Source organism: Columba livia, chromosome W (assembly GCF_036013475.1).
Source record: "Columba livia isolate bColLiv1 breed racing homer chromosome W, bColLiv1.pat.W.v2, whole genome shotgun sequence".
NCBI lineage: Eukaryota > Metazoa > Chordata > Aves > Columbiformes > Columbidae > Columba > Columba livia.
The window spans coordinates 13,681,079-13,694,623 of record NC_088641.1 but is presented as its reverse complement, the minus strand read 5'-3'; the positions used below and the strand labels follow the sequence as shown (position 1 = coordinate 13,694,623).

Below are 13,545 nucleotides of genomic sequence, written 5' to 3'. Positions count from 1 at the left end.
AGCCTCCTACTTCGTACCAGCCAGTATGCCAGCTGCGTGACCTTGGTTATATCTACACTGCACAGAAAGAAAAAACAACTGGAAAAACCTGGCTGCCCGCTTTTAAAGCAGTGAAAGGGGGGTTCTCTCTCCCCCCACTGCAGCGATGTAATACTGAATGGAGCAGTCCGAGGGTGAAGTTTAAAGGCATCCTGAGCAGACCCGTAGTTCTAATGAAACTGGACAATTAAACCAAAAATTTGTTGATAGACTTATCCTATGGTAATTAATTGTACGAGACTTCTTAGTAAATTCACCATGCTAGTTTTTGAGGGCATGGGAGACAACGAAAGAAAGGCCATTTTTTGAGACAAATGGAATGCCAGATTTGGAACAAAGTTTTAATACATGAATTCTTGTATTTGCCCAAAAGTCCTATACCTCTCTTGGGTCAGGATTTGTTAAGTAAATTGTAAGCTCAAATAACGTTTTCTGAGAATTCTGTTTAGTTGCATATCCTACAAGAAGGTGCTTGGATGGTGCAGATCTGCTTGTGCAAGTGAGAAATCTTCAAGGAACTTAGCAGCCAATGTTTTTGATAAAGCAAATACTACACTGAGAAATCTGAAACAGGACTTCAATCCGGTAAGGGAAAACAATATCCAATAAATATGACAGCCAAAATGGAGTTAGAAACTTTGAGGAATGAATTTATGACAGCTTTACAGGATGACTGCATTTGATTGGACTTACAGATTTGTCTATGAAACAACCTGTGGCTATTGTGGGACAGTATGATGAGAATGCTAACAGACTAATATACCAATTGTTACTCTGATCAAGAAAATGCAGGGAATGAATTTAAGGCCATGATCCTTTTGTCATATATGTACCATTTGCGAAATTTAAGGAACCTCTGAATTTGATTTGCCATTTTGAGTACGTAGTCAAGATCCAACACACGTATCTGATTCTGAACTGTGTTTTTGTTTTGTTTTGTTTGTTTTGTTTTGTTTTGTTTTTTAAACAAAAAGGGGAATTGTCAGGGGGGTTGTGTGTGGTGAGTCACTTGTATCTAAGTGGTGCAGCCTGGGTTTGCCCTGTGATGAAACGCTTTGTGACTGTGACCCGGAGCCATGCTGGGTCGGAGGGGGCCTGCATTGGTTGTGGTCGGGTCACTGGTTGGCGTTCAGTGGAGGGGGCCGCACCGGTTGATAACCTGGGGGAGAGGTTGTTCTTGTGTTTTTGCAGATCGGGAGCTGCGGTGGTTGCTGGCGCGAGGCGTGGGACCTGTGTTGTCTTCCTGACAGTGATTGTTGCAGCTGCTGTGTTTTGGATGCCTGCACAGACAAAGACTAACATGTGGATTACTTTAGCCAACATGACTGACCATCTATATGCCTAACTACGATGTCTCTGGAAAAAACGTTCCACACATGCTTGGTTGGTGTCTTCCTTGATGACTACAGCAGCATCACACGACTGTTTCAAATAGTGGTTGATGCAGAGGCATTGCAACGAACTGTAATAATACTAACACGGCACTTTGGATTAATTGCCACCTGGAAGCAGACATCGAACCACAGGAACTGGAATTGATGGCATCTATGCCCATGGACACTTGTATCCAGCCGGTTTGTGAAAAGTGTCAGAACAGTATACAAGAACATGAATGGACAAAACTACAAAATGTTAATGCTACTCTTGGTGACTACAGAAATGAAACTCGACGGTGTAATGCTTCACAGAAGAATGCAAGGGATATCATTGACAGCGACCCTAAAACCTCCTGTATGGTGTATTCTTGATCTGTGAAGATAGAGCCTGACCAGGAATTCCTTCTAACGCTGTTGGAGGACTGTGTATTTTGGGACTATTAACTCTCTTAACGTCCAATGTATCTATGATAATAGATCACAAAAGAGCAAGATGAGAAAAACACTTTTATGGATTTACAGAATAAGTCGAGATCCATCCACGAGGAGATTAAACAACTTACGGACCATTCACAGAAGATCAGAGAGGATGTGGGCCTCTTTGGCTTAGACGGCCTCATGAACTGGTTTGGACTAGGAGGATGGGTAAAATGGCTTTTGCAGAGTGCTCTGGCTATCTTAATCATAGTAGTAGTTGCATTAATATGCTTGAGTTGTGCTATATCATGTATTAAGAAGATTTTAGAGCAGACACTTGGGCAGGCTCTGCTCATTAAAAAAAGAAAAGGGGGGAGATGTCGGGGATTGGCTCAAGGAGCACAGACATGAGTCCACCAAGCAACTGTACGAGCAGAGCCCATTTTAGTTGACATAAGTAGGCCTTAGTTAGCTTGTCTATTAGGCCGTGGGAAAGGGGGGAACGGAAAAGTACTAACTAAGGCAGGGTTAGGATATTTTTGAAGAGATAAGAGTCAGAAGAATGTGGGATGCGCATAGCTAGCTAAACCCAAGTAGGTGGAGTAAGTAAATGTGCTTAGCCTATTAGATAGAGACAAGTATGCATAATTATGGTATTTGGTATAAATGCACGCTATCTCGGGCAATAAAGTTGAAGTATGCTTTATCACTCATATTGGGTCGGCCGCATTTCTTCCTCCGTCCGCTCGGGTCTGGAACTCTGATGGGACTTTTCTCTGCATGAAATAACTCTCGCAGGACTGCGAGCGTATTATAAATTTACTCTCGCGGAATCGCGAGTGCACACTTTCTGTACTCACTGCGAGTACGTGTATCTCTATAAAATAATCCCACACCGTGCTTAGGCAAGTGTGTACTCCTCCGGGACTCGGGGACGGCTCCGGCATTGTTTTGGTGAAGCCACGTGCATGCACTCTGTGGACCTCCTGTTGTATTAGTGGCTGCCCCTCTCAATAATTTCCTCCACTGATATCCGAACCTGTATTTAAGTCACATTTGGAGTGCTAAAACCCTGTGCCTCGCTGGTCTAATAAAAGTTGTTTTTGGACCTTGTGGCCCCTAAAATTGACCTGTGGGTTGCTCTGTGACAATTAGTTTCTGAAATCCTGAGGCAGTCAGCAGACCGTGCATATCAAGCTATGATAGAGGTGCCTGAAACCAACAAAGCAGCCAAATTATTTACAACCATTAATCAGGGTCCAAATGACAATTACGTGCAATTTATTGACCATCTTCAAGAGGCCATCAATAAGCAGGTTGAAAACTTAGAAGCTAAGGAAGCACCGGTGTTGAAATTAGCAGTAGAGAATGCTAATGTTTGCTATCAACATGTTATCTGCGAGTTTTACAGTACATATTATATGCTTCTGTGTAATGCCCCTCTGAAAATCAAGCAGCTTGTCAGGAATGTGAGTTAATTGTTTCACTGGTTGTTGTTAGAATTGTTTCTTTGTGGTACTTTCTCCCCACTTTTCCCAGGGAAAAGTGATATGTCTCCTAAAGCTTTACCAGCTGCCAGATCAGGGAGAAAGAGTGCAGTAGGTACTATGGTAGGAATGTCTCATAATTTTACCTCATCTTTCCATTGATTATCTAAGTGTAATATCACCCTTTTGGCTCTCCTGCTGTTTGTTCAAATTGCCATTCTCCACAGAAGGTACACCACCTGCTTGCTAATGGGCTTCTAGACCACCAGGTCTGTGAGCATCTATAACACTGAATTAGGATCCACGGTTTACATCTGAAACAGTCCTCACAACTTATCTCCCTCACGTCCATCTACATCCATTGAATCTTTGTTGTCTTTATTCAGCCATGGCTTGACCCATTTTGCAGGAATTCACTTTGATCCTCGGCCTGTAATGACACAAGCATAACCCTTTCCCCAAATTATTAATTGTAAAGGACCTTCCCATTCACCAGTAACACCATTGCGCACTGATTTTCCCTAAGGTCTGTCAGATGGCCTTTTAAACTTGTTCCATGGCGAATCATAGGTGGAATATCAAACACTTGGGGGAGGCGTAAAAAGTTCAAAACATATAATGCTTTGCTCAGTCTGCATGTGGAGTAGCGCAGTCACTTCCCCCTTTTTGTTTTTTTTTAAAAAAAAACAAAAAACCGTTCAGAATCAGATACATGCATTGGACCTTTACGTACTCAGAATCACAAATCAAGTTTAGAGGTTCCTCCTTAACAAGCTCTAAGTAATGTAAAACTGCGCTAAGTTCTGCTACTTGGGTTGAACCTTCAATAATCTTTACAGAATGATGCCAACTGTTATCTTCACGCCAGACCACTACAGCTTTATGAGACTGCCCAGAACCACCAACAAAAAGTGTGCAAGTATGTAGGATCAGACCAGATACACGTGTGGTCTGTGACCTGATGTTGAAGACTTGCAGGTTCTGCAGCAATTTACATTTAGGCATGCCAAAAGCTGTGCTGGTAAGAAAACCAGCTAGTGCAATTTACAAGGATGTAGATTGCAAATAAAAAATCAGAATTAAATTTCACAAATGGTACATATATGGCAAAAGGATCGTGGCCTATTGAGACTTAAATTCATTCCCTGCATTTCTTGATCAGAGTAACAATCGGTATATCAGTCTGTTAGCAATCTCATCATACTGTCCCACAATAGCCACAGGTTGTTTCTATGTTGTAGCTGTAAATCTGCAAGTCCAACTGACTGCAGTCAGCCTGTAAGGTTGTCATAAATTTATTCCTCAAAATCTCCAAGTCCATTTTGGTTGTCATATTTATTGGATATTGTTTTCCCTTACCGGATCGAAGTCCTGTTTCAGTTCTATCAGTGTAATGTTTGCTTTATCGAGACATTGGCTGTTAATACTGGTGGAAATACAGCATTCAAAATTTCCTTGGAGATTTCTCACTTGCAGCAGGCAGATCTGCACCATCCAAGCAGCTTCAAACGTTATTTGAGCTTACAATTTACTTAACAAATATTGACCCAAGAGAGGTGCAGGGCTTTCTGGCAAATACAAGAATTCATGTATTAAAACTTTGTTCCAAATTTGGCATTCCATTGGTCTCAAAAAACGGCCTTTCTTTCGTTCTCTCCCATGACCTCAAAAACTAGCATGGTGAATTCACTAAGAAGTCTCTTAGAGCTAGTTACCACATGTGGAGGGGTTTTGATAGATAAAGATTTGTTGCTGAATTAGTCAGGCTCAAAGGAATCTCAAGGCCTCTTAGAGAAGCTGAGAACAGAATCTGCTGTGAGAGAGAGGGGCGTTCCTCAATCACCGGGGTCCTGGTGTGGCGTGAATCATCGGACGTATCATCAGTGAGACTCCAGCACATGGACAGCCCATGCTACTCATTTAGTGAATCCATGCTTGGAGCGTGGACGCGTGATTAGAATATAGTTATGTATATAAGGAGACTTGTTTCTGTAATAAATGGCTTTAGCGTGATTCACATTGAATCGACTTGTTTTGCTGAGTCCTTATCTCGTTCCTACAACCACAGAATAAGTCTATTAAAAAAAAATAAATTTGGTTTAATTTCCCAGCTTCATTTTAACTATGGACCCACTGGTGATGCCTTAAATTTCACCCTCAGACTCCTTGATGCAGTATTACTGTTCTCTAGCAGTAACATTGCTGAGAGGGGGGAATAAAACCTCCCTCTTGCCCCCATCTGGGATGCCAGGATCTCCAGCCCAGCATGAAAACAAATCAGTTTGAACTCTACATCAAACCAACCTGGCTCCACTCCACACCCAAATCAGTACCAGTCTGACCCAGAGAAGCACTGAGCACTCTGAACCCCCAAAGCTGACCAGTGTGAAAAGACCGACCGCAGCAAGGAGGTAAAATGATGAGCTCTCTCCCCAGATGTGCCAAAACCTAGGAGACAAGACAGAAGCAAAAAGAAACAACACCAACAAGCCCTGATTCAAAGCTGAGAAGCAACGCAGTGCCACAACAAGGATGGATGGCAATACTCCAGAAAAAAAAAAGACAGAGCAGGGGGAGTTATGCCCCCATTTCTCCGCTTAGCAGCAGGCAACCAGGTTTTTCCATTTTTCTTTTCTTTCTCTTCTTGCTGCAGTTCAGCTGTACCAAGGCCACGCAGGTGGCGTAATCGCTGGTACGGAGTGGGAGGCTTTGGCAAACTCCTCAGTTACCATGAGCTGAGTTTTATACACAATTCCAATTAGCTCAACAGTCGTTACATTCCTCAGCCCCATTTGCCTTCTACAATTTACAGATGTCAAAAACCAGTATCTTAAGCATCAATCCATTATTCCATTTTCCTAGATGCAAATCAGTTCATATTCTAGCAGCTTTTAAATACAACCTCATACAATACCGAGTTCACATCCATCATAGCATTTAGGTGTTTGTTTGGTTGGTTTGTTTTTTTTTTTTTTCAATGGGAATTGGAGTTTAACAACTTCAGTTCTTATCTGGCCTCAAAATTATTAGATAACAATATGAGCAATTACTCTAAGGTGTAAGGATGCATCCTAAAGGGGGAGCAAGGTGGAATTTTAGCAGTGGAACCGGTTCCCATTTTGTAATTATCTCCCCAAACAAAATTCTTTTGGTACCAAATATATATATATATGCAAACTAAAGTACTGAGCTCTGATATGAAAACCAAATACCAAGTTCAAATATGCAGATAGATCAGAGTTACACTTATTCAAGACAATATCTCAATTTTAGCATTGCACCTTTGAACCACTCACTGCTCAGCCAGGCAGAGGCACCGCTGGGTCTCCCTGACAAAACAGGTCAGTGCGGCTGGAGACAACTCGGCACCCGCCCCCCCCCCCCCCCAGCGAGCTGGACGGGGCAAGGTTTTTATTAGTGTCTCATCTGGGGCGCTACAACTGTTATCCCAAAACCAGGATTCTTTACCTGGTGCGCATACAAAAGAGCCAAACCCAGCACATCGAGATGAGACACAGCCTATCACAGAGTTGCGCAAGTCTGGATGCTGGAACAAAGCTAGCATGCTAGAAAGAAAAGTAACAGCTGTTAGACACAAAATCTTATTATCACGTTCACGCAGTAAAGAACTAAATTACTCATGATCTTCTGTATTATCACAAAACGCACATTTTGAGTCAAGGGATTCTCATGGTTTAGCACTTTGTGAACTTACTGTGCCATATAACAGGCAAAGACTTATTAAACTGTAGTATTCTTAAAACAGATACCCACAAAGAAAACAGGTAAATGAGGAAAGCATCTTGCAGACTTCAGCAAGTTTTCTGACCTGTGTGTTATCAGTTAACTCTCTCAGCTTGTTGAAGTTCACACTGTTCCGCCTGTAAAACTGTCTGAAATGATTTAATGATCTCTTGTAGAGATTTATTTTGTCCTGCTCTTCTCACCTTAAAAACAACATTAATTGCAACAAGGTGTTATACTTCAAGGTTCTATCCTCCAGACACTTTTCCCAATCATTTAACTTATACAGCAGCCACTACTGATTACAATATTTCACAAGATCCTCCTTCCTCCTATTTCCAAGTGCTTTCCTATGTTCTAAAACACCTCCAAATACTGATTTCTTAGGAACTCGACTGCAAACAGTCATTCCTGACCCCATCTCATAAGTAAAAACCTTGAGAAGAGGGAGGGAGGGGGGGGAAGCACAGGGCTGCTTGCAGTGCGAGTGGGAAAAGTGGGGAGAAGGCCCACAGTGCACCCACATGAACAATATCATAAAGAACGCAGGTGCACCCCCTTTCCCATCATGATCAGCGTGACCGCATTGCCGACTGCTGGATTCACTCGCTATTAGCTGATCTAATCTGTCACACAGTTTTTTTGTCCAGTTCTTATCCAGTGACTCCTTCTGCTCTCTCGTGGAAGTTGGAGGGTTAAAAGGCGGTAAAGACAAATACAAACTGGTAAAAGGACTGATAGTACACTTTTTTACAACCTTAGCATTCTCAGCTTTCACAGGTTCTTTGGGCAAGTTGTCTGACTCCAATCCTCCACACTTGCTGTTCTCACCAGGGTTGGGCAATGGTACAGGAGGCCACCCGCTCGGCATTTTTCCTCCCCCCGCCCCGGACTGCTGAGGTATCTGGGGTGCTGAAGGCACAGCAGGGGATGGAGTAGGGAGGGTATCAAAGACACGACCGGGTAAATTTCACAGCGACTTTCAGGATTCTTATCAGGCTGCAACGCTGCAAAAATTCTGGCAGCAGCAGACCGTTCAGCTTTAAGATCTTTTAAGGTAGTGATTATAAGCTTCCATGTAGTTACTAATGATTTAGCTTCTTTATCTCCATTGCTGACTTTATCCCATAATTTCTGCCCTATATCGTCCCAAAGTTCAAGTTTAAGTTTTGAGTCACTAATGTTGTAAGAGTCTTTTCAGGTTTTAATTGCTTCACTGTAGCAATTATCAGTTTCCAGGTGGTTACAAGGCCGAGAATATATTTTTTCACTATGAGTGATTGCCTTCCACAACACCTTTCCCATTTTTTCCCTAGTCTCTATTTGAAAAACTCCTAACAGGTCAGCAGGAAACCCATTGCCTCTACACCAAATTAATAGTCTTTTGAGGTTACTCTCCTCATACTTCACCCCTCTCTTAGAGAGAATATGCGAGAGGAGCTGCAGTATTTCTTCTTTAAAAATATTCTGCCCCATCTCCTCTCGCCCCCAGCTGCTCACCTCTTTGGGTGTCCGTTGCAACGATATCAGATCCTTTATCTCTCCTCTGTCGCTTCTGTAGCGATCAATGAGGAGTCACGCAGCCCGCAGACTGCGTCCCGGTCACGGTCCAGCCAAGCCGTTCCAGCTGGGGCTCGCTCCTCGCAGCGGTCGTCCCTCTGCCGTAAATTCTTATGGATCACGTCGGGGTCACCACTTGCGAGGGCGAAAACTCATGGACTCCACACAATTCAATATTAATTCAAGCGAAGCCATTTATTACAGAAACAAGCCTCCTTATATAAGCAGTTATTTCCTGATCACGCATCCATGCTCCAGGCATGCATTAGCTGATTGGATATTGTCCATGTTCACGAGCTGTCCACACTCCCGAGTCTCACTGCTGTTTTTCAGGATGCTGTTTTTCAGCCTTCGGGCTGGCCTTGAGATTCCTTTGGCTAGTTCAGAAATAAATCTCTATCTAATAGAAAGCCATCCACACAACAACCTCAAGAAAATCCCTCAAATCTCCCACAGGTGGGCATTTGGTATAGCAGCTGTGGACACTGAGAATATTGAACAGCTGTCTGATTTGCCTGGTCTTTCAGATGACCCTTCTGTTGCAGGACTGCTGATGGTTGACGATCAGCAGGTGCCAATTGCTACCACGACAGTGCATCGCCGGCAATATCGCACCAATCGAGACTCTCTGATTCCTATCCAGAAGTTGATCTGTCAATTGAAAAGCCAGGGTGTGATCAGTAAGACTCGCTCACCTTTTAACAGCCCAATCTGGCCAGTGCGTAAGTCTAGTGACGAGTGGAGACTAACTGTAGACTATTGTGGCCTGAATGAAGTTACACCACCACTGAGTGCTGCTGTGCCTGACATGCTAGAACTGCAATTTGAACTGGAGTCAAAGGCAGCTAAGTGGTATGCTACAATTGACATTGCTAATGCATTTTTCTCTATTCCCATAGCAGCAGAGTACAGGCCGCAGTCTGCTTTCACCTGGAGGGGCATCCAGTACACATGGAATCGCTTGCCCCAGGGGTGGAAACACAGTCCTACCATCTGCCATGGACTGATCCAGACCATGGCTGGAGCAAAGTAAAGCTCCAGAACACTTGCAATATATTGATGACATCATCGTATGGGGCGACACAGCGAAAGAAGTCTTCGAGAAAGGTGAGAGAATGATTCAGTTTCTTTTGGGTGCTGGTTTTGCCATAAAATGAAGCAAGGTCAAGGGACCTGCACGAGAGATCCAGTTTTTAGGAGTAAAATGGCAAGATGGCCGTCGTCAGATCCCAATGGATGTGGTCAACAAAATTGCAGCAATGTCTTCACCTATTAATAAAAAGGAGACACAGACTTTCTTGGGCATTGTAGGTTTTTGGAGAATGCATATTCCTGACTACAGCCAAATTTAAGCCCTCTCTATTGAGTGACTCGTAAAAAGAACCAGTTTGAGTGGGGCCCTGAACAACGACAAGCCTTTGAACAAATTAAGTGTGAGATAACTCATGTGGTGTCCCTTGGACCAGTTCAGACTGGACTAGATGTTAAAAATGTGCTTTACAGCGCAGCTGGAGATAATGGACTTACCTGGAGCCTCTGGCAGAAAGCACCAGGAGAAACCCGAGGTCAACCCTTAGATTTTTGGAGTCGAGGATACAAAGGCCAACTATACTCCAACTGAAAAAGAGATACTAGCATCATATGAAGTAGTTCGAGCTGCTTCAGAAGTGATCGGTACTGAAGCACAGCTCCTCTTAGCACCTCAACTGCCAGTGCTGAGCTGGATGTTCAAAGGGACAGTTCCCTCTACACATCATGCAACCGATGTTACGTGGAGTAAATGGATTGCATTGATCACGCAACAAGCTTGAATTGGAAGTCCCAATCACCCAGGGATCTTAGAAGTGATTACAGACTGGCCAGAAAGCAAAGACTTTGGGATGTGTCCGGATGAGAAGGAAGTAACATGTGCTGAAGAAGCACCACCGTATAATACTCTTTCAGAGACTGAAAAGCAGTATGCACTGTTCACAGATGGATCCTGTCGTCTTGTAGGAAAACATCGAAGGTGGAAAGCTGCTGTGTGGAGTCCCACACGACAAGTTACAGAAGCCACTGAAGGACAAGGTGAATCTAGTCAATTTGCAGAAGTGAAAGCCATCCAGCTGGCTTTGGACATTGCTGAACGAGAGAAGTGGCCAATACTTTATCTCTATACTGACTCATGGATGGTAGCAAATGCCTTGTGGGGGTGGCTACAGCAATGGAAGAAAAGCAACTGGCAGCGCAGAGGTAAACCCATTTGGGCTGCCACACTGTGGCAAGACATTGCTGCTCGGCTAGAGAGCCTGCCTGTGAAAGCTCGTCATGTAGATGCTCATGTGCCTAGAAGTCGAGCCACCGAGGAACATCTAAATAACCAACTAGCGGATCAAGCTGCTAAGATTAAAGTAGCTGAGGTGGACTTGAACTGGAAACATAAAGGTGACCTTTTCCTAGCTTGGTGGGCCCACGATGCTTCAGGGCATCAAGGTAGAGATGCAACATATAAATGGGCTCGTGATCGAGGGGTGGATTTAACTATGGACACTATTTCACAGGTTATTCATGAATGTGAGACTTGTGCTGAAATCAAACAAGCAAAACGGTTAAAGCCTGTATGGTATGGGGGGTGATGGTTAAAGTATAAGTATGGACAAGCTTGGCAGATTGATTATATCACACTTCCACAAACACGTCAAGGTAAGCATTATGTACTTACAATGGTGGAAGCAACCACTGGATGGTTGGAAACATATGCTGTACCTCATGCTACAGCCTGAAATACTATCTTGGGCCTTGAAAAGCAAGTCCTTTGGCGACACAGTACACCAGAATGAATTGAATTGGACAATGGTACTCATTTCAAAAACAGTATTATAGACAATTGGGCCAAAGAACATGGTATTGAGTGGGTATATCATATTCCATATCATGCACCAGCCTCTGGGAAAATTGAAAGGTACAATGGTTTGTTAAAAACTGCACTAAAGGCACTGGGTGGTGGAACCTTTAAAAACTGGGATTCACATTTAGCAAAAGCCACTTGGTTGGTCAACACTAGGGGATCAACCAATCAAGCCGGGCCTGCCCAATCAGAAATTCTTCATACTGTAGAAGGAGATAAAGTCCCTGTAGTACACATGAAAAATATGTTAGGAAAGGCAGTCTGGGTTACTCCTGCCTCAGGCAAAGGCAAGCCCATTCGTGGGACTGTTTTTGCCCAGGGACCTGGCAGCACCTGGTGGGTGATGCTTAAGGATGGAGAAGTTCGGTGTGTACCTCAAGGGGATTTGAGTTTAGGTGAAAATATTCAATACTGAACTGCATGATGTGAATTGCCATGCTAACAGTGTTTAATAAGTGTCTTTCAGATCAAGACAGTGGTGATGAAACCAAAGCTAGCTTCTTCAAGTGGCGCCTGACAACTTCTTCTAAGTTGATGTCTTTAACCCACAAACAGTGGTCATGAGATGCACTAGATGTACCATTTTTCCTGCCCTGGGAGACTTGTGACAAAATGAACTTAATGAACTTTTCAAAGGATGGTCTACTGATTAAGATGAATTACTCCTGTGTATATATGTACATCTATATATATATAGTAGTAGTGATTAATTAGATTGTATTGATAAGGTTTAAGTATTCTGTGAATGGCATATTATAAGGGGTGGAATGTCCTGGTTTTGTTAAAAAACAAGTTTCTCTTTTAGTGAATTTTGCCTGTCTGGTAAAGCTTCATATTAACTGCATTTTCCTGGAGAACCAGACACATGTTTTGGTAAACATAGCAATGGAATGTGAAATTATTGATAAGCATGGATGGGCATCTCGTGAGAGGGGCAACGAGAAACAAGTGACCAAGAAACTGACCAACTGTGTATAACATTCCATTCACGTGAATACTTCATAGAGAAGTGGGAGATCACGAGGATCTTCTCCCTTTTCCCTTTTTCCTTATGGCCGACGTTAGGAGACGATCTTGCTAGTCGTCCCTGCGAACTGAGGCCTAGTGAGAGACTGAATCCAGCTCTAGCTGGCTGCAGAGTCCAGTCCAGGACTTTGGGTGCTGGCTCTGCAGTTGCTGAGACTTTCAAGATTGGTTTTGTATATTTTGTATTATTTTCTCTATTCTTATTAGTAGCATTAGTAAAACATTTTTAATTTTTCCAACTCTCTTCTGTCCTTCTTTTCCTCCTGATCACCTGCCCTTAGTGGGAAAGGGGGAGAGGGAGGGGCAAAAGGGGGAAGGGAGGGAGGAGAGGAGGTTAACAATACATCTGCCAGGGTTTTATTGTCACCCCACAATCTAAACCCTCGACAGAAGGTTAGATTATATGACCAAGTAATTAACCTATGAAGACTGGGGTTTAGATGAATGGTTGAATGGTTGGGGTATTACAGGATGGATTAAGGATCTAATAAAAAATGGTCTAGTTCTATTGATGGTTGTATTAGTAATATTAATGCTTGTCCCTTGTATCTTAGAATGTGTACAACATGCAGTAGAAAAATCTGTGAAAGGTCTATGGCTAGTTGAAAAACAAAAAGGGGTTATTGTGGGGGACTACAGTGGGTCTGTGGATTCCCTGACAGAGGGTATGGGAACAGAGATGGGCCTTGAAGATATTAAGGTGTACCTGTGAGAAAGAAGGGAGTAAAAGAGTAACATTGACGATAGTAAAATCAGCCAATGGTATGTTGCTGTTGCAGCCTGTAACCAATGGCAAAAAGTCACATGAGCTGGTAAAGACTATATAAAAAAAATGTTTGTGGCAATAAATGGAGACTGCTGTTTGTACATAAGAAGAACTTTGTCTGTGTCATTTGTCTGTCTCAACCACAACACTCCCCTACGTTCTAGAGCTCTATCCCATTGGATTCTTCCAAGCAGGACCTTGAAGATACCAAAGTTTGCCCTGCTGAAGTCCATGGTTTTAGTC

At 43.1% G+C, this 13,545-nt stretch overlaps 1 long non-coding RNA gene across 1 annotated transcript in view; it reads right to left on the bottom strand.

Annotated features, from left to right (window-relative positions):
* LOC135577133 (uncharacterized) overlaps positions 1-2,997 on the bottom strand; it is a 32,620-nt gene extending 29,623 nt beyond the window's left edge. Inside the window, exon 1 of the long non-coding RNA XR_010468718.1 lies at positions 1,663-2,997. This is a non-coding gene — a long non-coding RNA (uncharacterized LOC135577133). The remainder of the gene's footprint in view (positions 1-1,662) is intronic.
* Between the last annotated feature and the right edge of the window lie 10,548 nt (positions 2,998-13,545).